Genomic DNA, 17588 nt, shown 5'->3' with positions numbered 1-17588 from the left:
AAAAATAACAACAGCAGCAAAACCACTACTGTGACCACCGTTACTGACTACCTACAAGTGCTGGTCCCTGCCCTTGCAAAACTCACTGTGAAGATGTCTCTTAAACAGCAAGGTGGAGGTATCATTATCCCCATTTTACGGCTGGGGAAAATAAAGCCTCGAGATGTTAGCTACTGTTCCTAAGTAACATGGCACTAGTTAGCAGACTTGAGATTCAAACCCGTAACTCTCCAACTCTGAGCCTGTGCTCCCTGTACTGTGCTATCTGACAAGAAAGGCCGTGTACAGTTTCATGAAGTGTTGATAGCTCATCTTTATCTCATCTTTTCTTCAGACCTTGGCCATAGTTCTGTCAAGAAGAAACTGGCTCAGAGAGGTTCATGAACTGGTTCATAACCAGAAGGCTTGTAAGTGGCAGAAAATCCAGGATTGACCTGGAGCTGTGTTCTGTATCCTGCCACACATGGTATGGGGAAAGCCTTGGTTCTCTTTAGGTATAGCTGCTAAGAGCTGGGTGGGGACAACTCAGTTGCTGGCTTATAATTAGATGCTACCTAAGTAAAAATTATTAGAAGTATTACTAAAAGTTTATTCCATATATTGTAATATGTGGTATTTTTCCTGCTGGCTTGATGCAATGGACATCAATTTCGCTGTTCTACCTCCTCTTTTTTTTTTTTAAACATCTTTATTGGAGTATAATTGCTTTACAATGTGTTAGTTTCTGCTGTATAACAAAGTGAATCAGCTATATGTATACATATATTCCCACATGCCCTCCTTCTTGCATCTCCCTCCCACCCTCTCTGTTCCACCCCTCTAGGTGGTCACAAAGCACTGAGCGGATTTCCCTGTGTTTTGCTGCTGCGTCACACTATCTATCTATTTTACATTTGGTAGTGTATATGGGTTTGTCATATATGACCTTTATTATGCTGAGGTATGTTCCCTCTATGCCTACTTTCTGCAGGGTTTTTATCATAAAAGGGTGTTGAATTTTGTCAAAAGCTCTTTCTGCATCGATTGAGATGATCATATGGTTTTTCTCCTTCAATTTGTTAATATGGTGTATCACATTGATTGATTTGTGTATATTGAAGAATCCTTGCATTCCTGGAATAAACCCCCTTTGACCATGGTGTATGAACCTTATAATGTGCTGTTGGATTCTTTTTGCTAGTATTTTGTTGAGGATTTTTGCACCTATGTTCATCAGTGATATTGACCTGTATTTTTCTTTCATTGTGACATCCTTGTCTGGTTTTGGTATCAAGGTGATGGTGGCCTCGTAGAATGAGTTTGGGAGTGTTCCTCCCTCTGCTATATTTTGGAAGAGTTTGAGAAGGATAGGTGTTAGCTCTTCTCTAAATGTTTGATAGAATTTGCCTGTGAAGCCATCTGGTCCTGGGCTTTTGTTTGTTGGAAGATTTTTAATCACAGTTTCAATTTCAGTGCTTGTGATTGGTCTGTTCATATTTTCTATTTGTTCGTGATTCAGTCTTGGCAGGTTGTGCATTTCTAAGAATTTGTCCATTTCTTCCAGGTTGTCCATTTTATTGGCATACAGTTGCTTGTAGTAATCTCTCATGATCTTCTGTATTTCTGCAGTGTCAGTTTTTACTTTTCCTTTTTCATTCCAAATTCTACTGATTTGAGTCTTCGCCCTTTTTTCTTGATGAGTCTGGCTAATGGTTTATCAATTTTGTTTATCTTCTCAAAGAGCCAGCTTTTAGTTTTATTGATCTTTGTTATTGTTTCCTTCATTTCTTTTTCATTTATTTCTGATCTGATTTTTATGATTTCTTTCCTTCTGCTAACTTTTGGGGGTTTTTTTGTTCTTCTTTCTCTAATTGCTTTAGGTGCAAGGTTAGGTTGCTTATTCAAGATGTTTCCTGTTTCTTAAGGTAGGATTGTGTTGCTATAAACTTCCCTCAGAACTGCTTTTGCTGCATTCCGTAGGTTTTGGGTCATCGTGTCTTCATTGTCATTTGTTTCTAGGTATTTTTTGATTTCCTCTTTGATTTCTGCAGTGATCACTTCGTTATTAAGTAGTGTATTGTTTAGCCTCCATGTGTTTGTATTTTTTACAGATCTTTTTCTGTAATTGATATCTAGTCTCATGGCGTTGTGGTCGGAAAAGATACTTGATACAATTTCAATTTTCTTAAATTTACCAAGGCTTGATTTGTGACCCAAGATATCTATCCTAGAGAATGTTCCATGAGCACTTGAGAAAAATGCGTATTCTGTTGTTTTTGGATGAAATGTCCTATAAATATCATTTAAGTCCATCTTGTTTAATGTATCATTTCAAGCTTGTGTTTCCTTATTTATTTTCATTTTGGATGATCTGTCCATTGGTGAAAGTGGGGTGTTAAAGTCCCCTATGATGAATGTGTTACTGTCGATTTCCCCTGTTATGGCTGTTAGTATTTGCCTGTGTATTGAGGTGCTCCTATGTTGGGTGTTTAAATATTTACAATTGTTATATCTTCTTCTTGGATCAATCCCTTGATCATAATGCAGTGTCCTTCTTTGTCTCTTCTAATAGTCTTTATTTTAAAGTCTCTTTTGTCTGACATGAGAATTGCTACTCCAGCTTTCTTTTGTTTTCCATTTGCATGGAATATGTTTTTCCATCCCCTTACTTTCAGTCTGTATGTGTCTCTAGGTCGAAGTGGGTCTCTTGTAGACAGCATATATATGGATCTTGTTTTTGTATCCATTCAGCCAATCTGTGTCTTTTGGTGGGAGCATTTAGTCCATTTACATTTAAGGTAATTATCGATATGTATGTTCCTATTCCCATTTTCTTAATTGTTTTGGGTTCCTTATTGTAGGTCTTTTCCTTCTCTTGTGTTTCTTGCCTAGAGAAGTTCCTTTAGCATTTGTTGTAAAGCTGGTTTGGTGATACTGAACTCTCTCAGCTTTTGCTTGTCTGTAAAGGTTTTAATTTCTCCATCAAATCTGAACGAGATCCTTGCTGGGTAGAGTAATCTTGGTTGCAGGTTTTTCTCCTTCATCACTTTAAATATGTCCTGCCACTCCCTTCTGGCTTGCAGAGTTTCTGCTGAAAGATCAGTGGTTAACCTTATGGGGGTTCCCTTGTGTGTTATTTTTCCCTTGCTGCTTTTAATATGTTTTCTTTGTATTTAATTTTTGACAGTTTGATTAATATGTGTCTTGGCGTATTTCTCCTTGGATTTATCCTGTATGGGACTCTCTGTGCTGCCTGGACTTCATTAACTATTTCCTTTCCCGTATTAGGGAAGTTTTCAACTATAGTCTCTTCAAATATTTTCTCAGTCCCTTTCTTTTTCTCTTCTTCTTCTGGAACCCCTATAATTCGAATGTTGGTGCGTTTAATGTTGTCCCAGAGGTCTCTGAGACTGTCCTCAGTTCTTTTCATTCTTTTTTCTTTATTCTGCTCTGCAGTAGTTATTTCCACTATTTTATCTTCCAGGTCACTTATCCGTTCTTCTGCCTCAGTTATTCTGCTATTGATCCCATCTAGAGTATTTTTAATTTCATTTATTGTGTTGTTCATCGTTGTTTGTTTCATCTTTAGTTCTTCTAGGTCCTTGTTAAATGTTTCTTGCATTTCATCTACTGTATTTCCAAGATTTTGGATCATCTTTACTATCATTATTCTGAATTCTTTTTCAGGTAGACTGCCTATTTCCTCTTCATTTGTTAGGTCTGGTGGGTTTTTATCTTGCTCCTTCATCTGCTGTGTGTTTTTCTGTCTTCTCGTTTTGCTTATCTTACTGTGTTTGGGGTCTCCTTTTTGCAGGCTGCGGGTTTGTAGTTCCCGTTGTTTTTGGTGTCTGTCCCCAGTGGCTAACGTTGGTTCAGTGGGTTGTGTAGGCTTCCTGGTGGAGGGGACTAGTGCCTGTGTTCTGGTGGATGAGGCTGGATCTTGTCTTTCTGGTGGACAGGTCCACGTCTGGTGGTGTGTTTTGGGGTGTCTGTGGACTTATTATGATTTTAGGCAGCCTCTCTGCTAAGGGGTGGGGTTGTGTTCCTGTCTTGCTAGTTTTTTGGCATAGTGTGTCCAGCACTGTAGCTTGCTGGTCGTAGAGTGAAGCTGGGTGCTGGTTGAGATGGAGGTCTCTGGGAGATTTTCGCCATTTGATATTATGTGGAGCTGGGAGGTCTCTTGTGGACCAGTGTCCTGAAATTTGCTCTCCCGCCTCAGAGGCAAAGCTCTGACTCCTGGCTGGAGTACCAAGAGCCTTTCATCCACACGGCTCAGAATAAAAGGGAGAAAAAGAAGGAAGGAAGGAAGGAATGAAAGAAAGAAGATAAAATAAAGTAAGATAAAATAAAATAGTTATTATAATAAAAATAATTATTAAGAAAAAAATTAAAAACAAAAAAAAACCCAGATGGATAGAACCCTAGGACAAATGGTGAAAGCAAAGCTATACAGACAAAATCTCACACAGAAGCATACACATACACACTCACAAAAAGAGGAAAAGGGGAAAAAAATCATAAATCTTGCTCTCAAAGTCCACCTCCTTAATTCGGGATGATTCGTTGTCTATTCATGTATTCCACAGATGCAGGGTACATCAAGATGATTGTGGAGCTTTAATCTGCTGCTTCTGATGCTGCTGGGAGGGATTTCCCTTTCTCTTCTTTGTTCTCACATCTCCTGGGGCTCAACTTTGGATTTGGCCCTGCCTCTGCGTGTAGTTCGCCTGAGGGCATCTGTTCTTCGCTCAGAGAGGACGGGGTTAAAGGAGCAGCTCTTCAGGGGCTCTGGCTCACTCTGGCCATGGGGGAGGGATGGGTACGGAGTGTGGGGCAGGCCTGTGGCGGCAGAGGCCGGCATGACGTTGCACCAGCCTGAGGCGTGCCGTGCGTTCTCCTGGGGGAGTTGTCCCTGGATCCCGGGACCCCGGCAGTGGCGGGCTCTACAGGCTCCCCGGAAGGGAGGTGTGGATAGTGACCTGTGCTCGCACACCGGCTTCTTGGTGGCGGCAGCAGCAGCCTTAGTGTCTCCTGCCTGTCTCTGGGGTCCGCGCTTTTAGCCCCGGCTCGCGCCAGTCTCTGGAGGTCCTTTAAGCAGCGCTCTTAAACCCCTCTCCTCGCGCACCGGGAAACAAAGAGGGAAGAAAAAGTCTCTTGCCTCTTCGGCAGGTCCAGACTTTTCCCCGGACTCTCTCCCAGCCAGCCCCAGCCGTGGTGCCCTAACCCCTGCAGTCTGTGTTCACGCCGCCAAACCCAGTCCTCTCCCTGCGCTCCTACCCAAGCCTGAGCCTCAGCTCGCAGCCCCGCGCGCCCCGGCGGGTGAGCACACAAGCCTCTCGGGCTGGTGAGTGCCGGTCGGCACCGGTCCTCTGTGCGGGAATCTCTCCGCTCTGCCCTCCGCACCCCCGTTGCTGTGCTCTCCCCCGCGGCTCTGAAGCTCCCCGCTCCGCCTCCCGCAATCTCTGCCCCTGAAGGGGCTTCTAGTGTGTGGAAACCTTTCCTCCTTCACGGCTCCCTCCCGCTGGTGCAGGTGCCGTCCCTATTCTTTTGTCTCTGTTTTTTATTTTTTTTCTTTTGCCCTACCCAGGTACGTGGGGGTTTCTTGCCTTTTGGGAGGTCTGAGGTCTTCTGCCAGCGTTCAGTAGGTGTTCTGTAGGAGTTGCTCCACATGTAGATGTATTTCTGGTGTATTTGTGGGAGGAAGGTGATCTCCGCGTCTTAATCCTCCACTGTCTTCTCTACCTCCTCTTTTACAAGCACTGCACAAGGCACGGACAATGTTTGAAGCTACCTTGGTCTTCACCTCCCCACCTCCCGACACTTGTAGTGGCCTGGCTCTCAGCATCTGGCGTGAGGACAGCCACTGGACCCCTGTCATCTAAGGCCAATGCATGAGCTCACGTTCTGGCCTTGAAGTTAGAAGGCAGAGCTCCTCCAATGATGAAATGATGCATTTTTCCTCAAACACAGATCCATCTTAAACCTTTGGATTTTTGTGTCAACGAATTTTGGTTTATATTTGCTCAGGTTTTATTAAATTCAGGAGGGAATTATTGCAAGATTGACCTTTCACATCAGCCAAAACTAGTAATTGCTCTGACTTCTTTGTTAAGAATTTCTTTGGTATTTCTCAAATTATTGAGATGGCTTTAAAATCAATAGATGATGGGCCTGCTAAAAATGATCCAAGTGGATCCCAGTTCTCTTTTATGGGTTTTGAGATTAAATAAAATCCATAAATAGTTAATGACTGGGAATTATGGGAAAGCTGTTATGCTGGTTTTCGTGGGGAGGGGCTAGGTAAAGCTGGAGTATACTTGGCATTCATATGATAGCTTCAGTGTTTTTGCTATTAATAGAAATTTTGACCATATCAATGGTTAGTTTCTAAATAATTGCTTGATTCAGACATTCTAATGTCCTGGTAAAATGTTCAGTGATAGTTTGGTTATTTTGACTAAAGTCAGTTTAAGCACCATTGTGAGATTTGTGCTAAAAAATACATTAATTTTTTTCAGCTCACACATTCTGATACTATAAACTGTTAGCAAAAATGTCATAGAGGACTAAAGTCATTTGAGTTCTCTTTTTTTCAGTGTGTATATTGTTTATTTCCTTGTCTATATCTTCATTAATTCAGATTATGAATTAATATACAATTTTTAGAATTGAGAGCTTTGCTGGTGAACTACTATATAACAGCTTTCTTGAAGAGATGTACCTCTTTCATGAGATAGTAATATTTTAATTAACTTTTAAGTGCATGTAGGTACAGATAGGATTCAGTAGATCTGGTTTGGACTATTTGCATATAGAAAGAACCCCCTTGGATTTTATGGCACTAAGCTCAACTCTTACATGCACATTGCTCAGTGCCCTTATGAGGTTTGCTTTGCAGACCAGGGCTTAATCAGATCAGTTTTTTAAGAATAAGAAGTACTAATAGAAAGACAAACAAGGACTAAAAGGGGACCGAGAGCAGAGATTCACACTTCTACTTAGAAGCCCACTGAGTGTAAGATAGACCTCTGAGAAAGCGAAGCTTGGTTAAGGTCAAGCAGGACATGCCCTCTGGCTGAGAATGACGGCGACCCTTGCAACTCTGTAAAGAGGCATACACACGGGTGACCTTCTGGAAAACAAATGTCATCAACAAGCCTCCAGAACTGTGTGAGAAAGAGGAAGCCCAGGCTTGACAACTGGCACATTCTTTTCTCCCTGACAGCTTTATTTTTTGTTGTAAAGTAATATACTGGCTTTCTGACATATAAGTTCATTTTTCCTACCATGGCCTGCATGAAGCAGGATTTGATGGTTCCTTGAAGAAGATCTTGATTTGTAGCCGTGACAGAATACCCCCTGGGAACCAGCTGGCTCTCCTGTCAGCACAGTGGTACAGGGCTCTAGCTGATAAGGTTAAAGCTCATTGATGATACATTGAGCCTCAGGTATGAAAATGTCAAGATAATTAGTATTCAAAGGTGGCAAGGTTTCCTTTTTTACTAATGAGACTGAAAGGACACCAAAAAAAGAATGCTTATAATGGAAACATTAGAAAGGATTAGGCAGAGCTTACATAAAAAGACAATAGGTCAGTAATCTTGATCATTTAAAGCCTGACATTGTGTTCATGTTGCACTTTTTTTGTCCCAGTCATCTTCACCACCATTGTCAGATTTTTCAAGAAATATTCATTGTGAACTTGCTTTATGCAGAGCATATGCTGAACCCTGGGATATAGAGAAGTAGAAACATACCCCCTGCCTTCACGGGGCTTTCACTTCAGGGGGGCAGTGACCTATGAACTGGGACTATAACATACTGGGAATGCTTTTTGAGTGGCTTGGGGACTCAGTCTCTTTTATACCCATCCTATCATACCTCTTCAAAGATGACTCCCATTTTTCTAGGATCAAGCATGATGAATTCATCTTATCTATTGCTTCCTATCATAAGGTATTTTGGGGTCTACATATTTCTCTTAGAGGGATGGTGGCATTAGAAAGAATAGAAGTGTGTGGGATGGTGGGGTGGTATTTACGGAAGGAGAAATGGTGTCTGAAATATTTAAAGAAAGAGAAATAATTTTTTCAGTTGTTTAAAGAATGTTGATACTAGCTCGTCATAGGTGGACCCAGTAACAACCTTGGTGTGGTCTTGGAATGATTTGCCATCATCACTTGGTATCCATGGGGGCACTGGTCCTAGGACTGCCCCCCCCCCGCCCCATGGATACCAAAATCTGTGGATGCTCAAAGCCCTATTGTAAAATGGTGTAGAATTTTCATGAAACCTATGCACATGCTCCCATATACTTTAAATTATGTCTAGGTTACTAATAATACTGAATACAATGTCAGTGCTATGTAAACAGTTGCCATTGTGTGGCAAATTCAAGTTTTGCTTTTTGGAACTTTATGGAATTTGATTTTTCAAATATTTTCAATCCATGATTGGTTGAATCTGGGGATGTGGAAACTGTGGGTATAAAGGGCCGACTGTATTTCAGTTATTATTCATCTACCTGATTGGTCTCAAGACTATGATGGCCTAAGTCAAAACAAGAGGAAAAGTCTTATCGTTCCTCTGCTCAGAAATCTTAAATCTGGAAAACATAATGTCGAGAGAGGAAAAAAAATACAAGGTGCAGAAATGGTATTTACCGTAGGGTGCTACTTACATAACTTTAAAACCATTAAAATACTGTATATTGTTTATGGATTACAGATATATGGTAGAAAGTGGCATGCATGAGAGTGATAAACAAAATCCAGGAGAGTATTTTGCTGTGGGTGAGAGGAAGGAAGGGTCATGCAAAGGAGAAAGTCTTCAAATGTGTTTATTAATTTCATCTCTCAAGTTAGTTGGGGAGTGCACAGATGACCCATTATATTATTCTCCTAATTTGGGGGGTAAAATTTTCATTTTTAAAAGTTTCATTTCGGCCTGTGCACCGCAACGAAGAGTAGCCCCTGCTCACTGCAACTAGAAAGCCCGTGCGCAGCAACGAAGACCCAGTGCAGCCAAAAAACAAATAAATTTTTTTTAAAAAGTTTCATTTCAAAAGAAGAGTGAGAATTAGAGAATGTGCTGTTTGAATGCATATGTTAAATCTTAGCTTACGTTGGTGTTATTTCCTCATGTGAGAAAATACCAAATGTATCTGGTGTGACTCTAAGAGCTTAGTTTTGCTAGCTTCCAGTCAGCCTCAGACCGAGGATGGTTGGCCATGCAAATGTTATTTCTCAACGTTTTCTGGCCAGCATTTCCCTGTGTGCGTGTCAGCTGCTCCCTTTGGGATCGATTTTGCACCTGCCCTCCCAGAGAGATTTACTTTGGCTGGGAAACTGCAGTGGGGCTCAAAAGTACTTTTTCTTATTAGAACTTTGAGCTGCTAAACCCATCCCTGGGCTCAGTGACTCTTTCCTTTGGTGAATCAAAGGTGAGGAGGGCCCGAGCTGCTGCTCCATAAATTGAAGAGTGCAGCTGACATCTTTTCAACTGAGCCTTTTCATTTTGAGCACTTTCTGAGTATTACTACTCATGGAGATGAGACCAAGGTATTTAAAACTGATGGGTTTAATTTGCTTTCTCCCCCGTTTGGCCTGAAGCACAATTCAAGTCATTCCTATTCTCTCTAGGCTTTGGCTAGTGATGAGAAGCAGGTACAATGCTGAGATACAAGTAAAATCTTGAAGGAACTGTCTCTACTACTATTTCTCTATTACAAGAAATAATTAATAAGTGGATAAATTGTTATCTGTGGATGGTATAGTTGGATGGACAGAGGGAAAATCCGTCAAAAATGAGCTAGGAAAGGAAAGGAGTGGTGAAACAAGCAAACTTCATAGGCCATCACTCGTCATGTGCACAGATAATCTGACTCCATCGGAGTTTTCTTTAATAAAAATGTTAGTCTCCAGTAATTAAATTTTTGTTTTAACTGAGAAAAGTTTGGTTTCCTTATCACACAATAACATGCATATATAGGTACATGTATATGTGTGTGTGTAGCCCTGTCTAGCTATCTATCATGTCTTTAAAAAATCTAAACCAACTTGTTTTACATGCTACAAAGATTGGAATATAAACCGGGTGAAAAAGAAATGCTCCTCTGTTGAACAAAGCTTCTGCCCCTGTTACAGTGCAGGAGCTGTCCCCCTTTCCTCCAAGTTTTCATAGAGAGGAAGAAACTAGTACCCTACTGCCCCAACATGGAAAAAAAATGGAAGGAATACATGTGGCCTCTCATAAGCTCTCAATTGTATTTCTCAGGGGAGATGGGATTAGGGAGTGTGGAAAATGAAGGGATTGAGCATGGAAGGCTCAGCCTTGCCCAGGTGTCTCTGAGAACAGGAAAGACCTGTTCTCAGCGGTACTTCTTTGCTCATAACTGTGATGCACTTTCTAGGTAGGTCCTGTCCCTACAGGGGGAGGGGGATGGCTTCAACTGTGGGGCAACATACAACTTGAGACAGAGAGATTAGGAAGCTCAACTCTGGCCATAGGTCAAGCCCAGCTCTTTAGTTTGGCCTCATCAGGAATGATGCTGTCGTTTTTATCGTGATTTGTCCAATTTCTGCATCTTATCAAATGGGGCCGAACTCACTAAGAGAAGGATGTGACTAATGATTATCTCCCACCCCCGGTGACTTCCATGTGGTTCCTGCATGTGTGAATATGTGTAGAGTAAGGTAGGCAAGGAATGTGGCAATGTCCTTAGTTCTCTTCCTGGACCAAACATGGGAAAACAGTCTACATTCTCTATATCTAAAAATCTCTCTGTATTTGTATTGCAGGTTTCTCAGCCTCAGCACTATTGATGTTTTGGGCCCTTTATTCTTTGTTATGAGGATTATGCTGTGCATTCTAGGAAATCAGCAGCATTTCTAGTCTCTGGCTACTACACTCCAGGAGCACCTACCCAGTTATAATGACCAGATGTCTCCAGGCATTGACAAATGTCCTCTGGGTCGAGGGCGGCAAACTCACTTTCTGTTGAGAGCCACACTTCCCTGTAGCATTCAATGCCTGTTTCTTATTTTTGCAAGACAGTCAAACGGGGAATAGTTTTTCTTAATATCTAAGAAACTTGTAGCAATGTAAATTGGCTTTCCACATGCATCTCACTATGTAATATACCAGAACAGGATTTAAAAGGCCTGGGTTCTAGTCCTGGCTCTGCCACAAAAAAGCTGTGTGACCTTAGGTAATTTACCCTCAAACCCCCTAGGTTAACTTTTTGGTATACATAAATTAGCATAAATGTTATGCGATAGATTCCTCCTGGTTCTTATATTCTATTATTCCACATTTGGAGTACACTTACACTTTCAAAAAGGGCTGCTTTTATGATCCTTGAGTCATTAATTCCAATTCATGTAATTTGTTCTAAGAAATACATGTGTATGCAAAGATTTCCGTACAAGTATCCTCATTGCATTGTTGTTTGTAATGGCAAATAATTGGAAATAACCCCAAGGTTCATCTTTACATAGTTAGATAAATAAATTGTAGAACATCCATGTAATATAATACCACTTAGCCATTGTAAAGAATAGGGTTGGGAGGTATCTATATGTATATATAAAATATGGAAATAAATATATATTTATAAATATGAAAAGATACACTACATACATTGATATGCAGGAATTGAACAAATAGAAATAGAACATACTTTACAATCCTATTTATATTTACAAAATTATCTCTGTATATGTAAACACATAAATAGAAAATATCAAGGCTTATACACTTAATTGTTAATATTTGAGGGGGTGGATTATGAATGAGTTTCTCTTTTACATTACATGTTTCTGTACCACTCAAAATGTTAATTTTTTAAAGAAGAAAATAAGCAAGGTGTACTTTTTAAAGGAATGCATATTTGCCTTCATACTGGACTGAGGTGGTTAAAAAAATGATTTTATCGAGGTCATTGTTATCAACTGGAGGCAGTCCCCTCGTCCTCCTCCAGGGATACTTATCAATGTCTGGAGGCATTTTTAGCCACCACAACCAAGGGTTAGGGGGCACTACTTGGCATCCAGCAGGTAGGAGCCAGGGATGCTGATAAGCACTTTACAGAGGTCAAGCCTCCCACAACAAAGAATTATCAGGTCCAGATGTCAATAGAGTCGAGGCTGGGAAACCTTGATCTTGGACATTTGATCAATAACAGCTGATAGAAATGTACTGATTGTGATGAAGTACTTATTTGAAGAGATTGCCTTTAAAACCTGCAGGGAGTATTACAGTGGAGCCTGATAGATATATCCATCAGAGAGCATGTCCCTCATCCTATCATCTTTTTCTTGGAATATTAAAGGACATTATATAAAACACTCTACCCAGTTTACCAAAAAGTGTTTTTCTCTCATATATTTGTTTTTAACTCTTATTCTTTACATTCTCTCCTTCTTGAAAATCATGTCTACAATGAATTACTTACACATTCAGCCCCCCTTGGCTTAACGACGTTATCAAAGTGCCACGTTCTTGCCATCTCTAGTCTGCCATTCTCCATGTTGGCTTCATCCTCAGCCTTGTTGCAAGATGGCGAGTGCAGCTCTAGGTGCCATTATTAATCACAGAGACAGCTGGAGGGAGAAGAGAGTGTACCTCTTTCTGTGGCTCTGTCCTAGGAGTGGCTTGACTCGCTTTCACGTCTCAAGAACCAACGCTGGGTCATGTACTTACCACTGCCCTAATTACTGGCTGTGGACGAGGATTCATTTAGATCAACCACACCCACCTCTGGAGATGTTGGGGAGGGAAGTGTGGTCAGCTTCCACTTTCCTGATTATGGGTAGGGAGGATAAATACAAGAACAATACTGGGGTTCTGTTAAGAAGAGGAGGAAGAGCACTGGTTGTTGTGCAGGTAACTCACAGTGTCCACATCTCAGGAGCATCGCTGTGTGCTCCAGTGTTGCTCAAGGACCTTTCATTAAAGGGCAAACCCATCCTAATTAACTCCACGGTCAGATGAGTTAGTTCTGGATCATAAACTCCTTGAGAACAGGGATAGAGATTTGTTCATAGATTTATTAATTATTTATGCCTTGACTGCTTTTGAAAAGGACTTGAAATGACTTACAATAAAGATGGATACAATGAAACTCTTAAAACCATAGTTATATAGCGAGTCATTTTATGAAAGGATGGGATTGAGATTCATCTTTTGTACCTTTCGCATCACCTACCTTAGTGCTTTGTGCATTTAAAAAAATGGTTCAGAATAAATAAATGGCCATGCCCACCACTGGCTGGGAGCATAAACTTTGTGAAATACCAAGAGAATCATTTCACAAGTAGCAGCCCGTGCTTCCCTGAGGGGAGGCATCAGAGTTGCTTATCAGGCTAAGGTTGAACAGATATTTCGTGCTAAGGGCAAACAGTACAGGTGATGATTGACCTTGCCATTGGCGGCCACAGATGGATGGATTGTTGTCCTTACACTGATCTTCTCAGTGTGGCACTTGAGTGGCAAAGAACCATCTAAACAGCACCTATAAAACTCCCGGGATCAGAAATATGTGTGTGTAGATTAATGTGTATATCAGTTTATCCCTGTATATCCAAGACTTTCTGGAAATCCTTCCCACCAGCTAAACTATAACTTAAGGCACCCAACATTTCCTTCTGTTTTTTTTTTATCCCCAATCCCATCACCTAGGAAATAATAAATATATTTATTTCCTTGAAAATGTAAATGAGTGAAGAGACTTGATGTGCTCTTATTTGACATTTAGATTTTAAGTAGAAGCAAAACCTTCAGCTAAAGACAACTCTCCAATGGTTAGATTCTAGGCCCTGGGAGTTCTACTTCTGGTAATGGTGAACTTAGATGGTTCAGGTTAATCTTCCAGCTGGGAATAATGGAAAAGCTGGATCAAATATAAAAATCATCTATTCTAAGGCTTAAGAAAGTAGCAATACAGTGACAACTTCTGTATCAAAGTTCTGGGGGAAGAAATCCAAAGAGATGAGGCTGGCCTTTGGGGCTGCTTTCCTGTAGAAGGAGATTCAAAGGCTAAGATTAAACAGAGCTTTAACAGCCTTACAGGGCTGGTGAGACAAACACCAGGGTTAAGGGTTCATCAAGGAGGGAGCTCTGCTAAACCCCTCAGGTTTTTGTGTTGGGATCCCAAAGGCAAACCCTAGGAGTAAGAGTAAATTGGAAACAGTTGTTTTTCTTTGTAATTTTTATTGGAGTATAGTTGATTTACAATGTTCTGTTTCAGGTATACAGCAATGTGAATCACATATATATATATTATATATGTATATATATATATAAATATCCATTCTTTTTCAGATTCTTTTCCCACATAGGTTATTACAGAATATTGAGTAGAGTTCCCTGTGCTATACAGTAGGTCCTTGTTAGTTATCTATTTTATACACAGTAGTGTGTACATGTTAATCCCAGTCTCCTAATTTATCTCTCCTCCCAACATTTCCCCTTTGGTAGCCATAACTTTGATTTCTATGTGTGTGAGTCTGTTTCTGTTTTGTAAATAAGTTCATCAGTATCATTTTAAAATTAGATTCCACATAAGAGTGATATCATATGATATTTGTCTTTCTCTGTCTGACTTACTTCACTTAGTATGATAATCTCTAGGTCCATCGATGTTGCTGCAGATGGCATTATCTCCTTTTCTTATGGCTGAGTAATATTCCATTGTATATATATGCTACATCTTCTTTATCCATTCCTCTGTCGATGGACACTTAGGTTGCTTCCATGTCTTGGCTATTGTAAATAGTGCTGCAATGAACATTGGGGTGCATATAACTTTTCAAATTATGGTTTTATTCAAATATATGCCCAGGAATGGGATTTCTGGATCATGTGGTAGTTCTATACTTAGTTTTTTAAGGAACCTCCATACTGTTCTCAATAGTGGTTGTAACAATTTACATTTTCACCAACAGCGTAGGAAGGTTCCCTTTTCTCCACACCCTCTCCTGGAAATAGGTTTTGAATCATGTCAAACCCTGACTAAATTGTGGTGATCTGGAATTGTGAGTGTCCCTTGTCTAGATCTAGAAGCATGTTTAAAACTCCTTAGAAGGAAGATACCATATTTTAGAGCCTTAAATTTTATCTATATTTTTCGTATGAGGAAACACAAATTTGTCACCATAGACCAAAAGAAACAAGAGACAAAGGAACCAGATCCATAGGGGATCCAGATAATGGAATTAATTAGACCCGAACTTTAAAATAACTAAGCTTAATATTTTCAAGAAAATAAAAGGTGAGACTGAGAGAGAACAGAACAGAAACAATATTTGAAGAGAAACAGGACAGAATTTTCCAGCGGTGATGAAAAAACCTTCAAACCAGAGACACATGCCGTAAGCAGGACTAGTACCAAGGAAACAAGATAATCACGAGGAAAATAGACTAAAAAATAATAAATTCAATAAATCTGAATAAAGCCAAGATAGAGGGAGAAACGAGAAAGAGAGAAAAACACAGAACAGATGGGACCAACAGAAAGCAAATGGTAATGTGGTAGTTTAAACTAAAATACATGAGTCATTACATTTGAAATAAACATGCTAAAATATTCCAATTTAAAGATTGTCAGACTGGATTAGTGAAAAAAAAACAACTCAAAGCCCAACTATATGCTGCTTATGAGACATACATCTTAAATATAGGGGTACAGAATTTTTCAGACACTAGAGAACTAAGTAGGACAGGGTTTGGCATGGGACACATTCTTCCACGTGCCTAAAGTAACTGCAGTGCAGAGCTGCCTTGCTGGGCTGGGTCTGCAGCTAGAAGGTGATTTATTAGGACCCTGAGTAACTGCTGACTGACTTATCAGGCACATTTACCCAAGACTGTAATGTATTATGGGGTCTAGCAGAAAGTATAGATTAAGGATTCCTAATCTTTTCACGATGGGATATGTTTTGGTTTCTCCGAAGCCTTATGTCATTGGATGATATGCACGAATGGAGGTGGTGGAGGGAAGGTGGCAGGTGAATTTTTCTCTTTCCTTGAAATCTCTTAAAGCAGTGGGGTGAGACTTGAGCAGTTAGGCAGACGTGGAATTAGCCAGGGGAGTTGGCTATGCTTTTTCAGATTGTAAGGAACAGTGACCTGCTTGGGCACATTTTGGTGATGAGTGTTTATGGGAAGGGTAGATGGGGAAGTGAGAAAACACAGGAAATCATCTCAATAGCCTGGTATTGGGGAGAAAGTGGATCCATAATCAGTGCCACTGGGGTACAAAAGGGGTCACCTTACCTTCTCCTCAGAAGTCCTTCTCCAGACTTCTAAATATGTGTCTTCTTAATCCCTGCCAATGAGAGAATGTCAACTGTCAGAGGATGGGGGAAGCAATTTCAATTGTATTATGAATGATCACTGTTCATAATTAAAACTAGTCTTTAAGATTTACTTCGGTAGTCATTACTGTGGTATCCATCAGCAGTGCAGTTCGATATAATGAATGCTTTAGAATCTTATAATAATTGTTCAGGGTATTGGTACTAGCATGTTTATTTTTACCCTAATAGGGCACTGACATCCCCTCTGTACTCTGCTGCTCATTCTGTGTGCCTGGGGGTAGAGCGCACGAGAGGAAAGACAGCTTTGGTTTCAATGGCACTTCCTCTCTCTTCAGTTCCAGCTCATCTACATTTCAGTTTTAATTAAGTTGAATGCTCCATGTAGTTTATTAAAAAATAAGGTTAATTCATCTGGAGCTGCAATTAAATTGCGGTTGCTGGCCTGAGGGTCCAAGACTGTTTGGAACAGAGGGAAATTATGTATTTTTGTGTCCCTGGGAGGTGAGGTGACACTGGTCCTGCACCATCTTCCCATGCCTCCAGTATTTACCAGAGCTGAACCCTCCTTGTAAATTTGTTGAATTGAATCCAAAGGTCGAGTATCTGAAGGAAGGAGCCTTGGGACACTATATTAATTTCATCCGTACCATAAATTCCTAACCCATATTTTCAATGCACTAATGCACCATTTAAAGTAAGCCTCCTGAGAATCTTGTGAAATAGAACAGATTATTGTAGTAATTTAAATAAACCCTTCACTCCTTCCTCCAACCCATAATTTATATACAGATTTTGGGTTGAAATCTTAGAATTTCATAAATGGGATTTCCCTAAATTGAGGAGGACTTAATTTGAAACGTTGCCCAAGAGATGATTCTGTCCTTCGGGTCATTAACTTATTACATTTATCAATATTTTGGCGAAGGACCAAACATTTGGAAGTTGGGTGGAAAATGGAAGGTGTATAGCTAGTTTGTTGTTTTTTTTTTAACACTCCAGATACCGTGATCCAGTAAAGCAAAGAGAAAATTTTTCTTGACCATCAGTGAGTGTAAACTAGTCAACATATGCTATTTGCATTGAACCGAGCATGATTCTCTAATTTTTCTGATCTAATCACCCATAGGGGACCTGAAGTTTCATGTATATGTGGGTCACTGAGAAACGTCATCCATTTTCCCAAAGACAACTGTAAATGAGAGGAAAGGAAAACCACACTATATTTAATTCTAGTCTCTCCTAGCCTGCTCTGATGGTCTTCCAGGTCTTGGCATTGTAGGTCACTGTCCA

Source organism: Lipotes vexillifer, unplaced genomic scaffold (assembly GCF_000442215.2).
Source record: "Lipotes vexillifer unplaced genomic scaffold, Lipotes_vexillifer_v1.1 scaffold278, whole genome shotgun sequence".
Classification (NCBI taxonomy): Eukaryota; Metazoa; Chordata; class Mammalia; order Artiodactyla; family Lipotidae; genus Lipotes; species Lipotes vexillifer.
The sequence above is the reverse complement of the archived record's forward strand: the minus strand, read 5'-3'. Positions refer to the sequence as shown.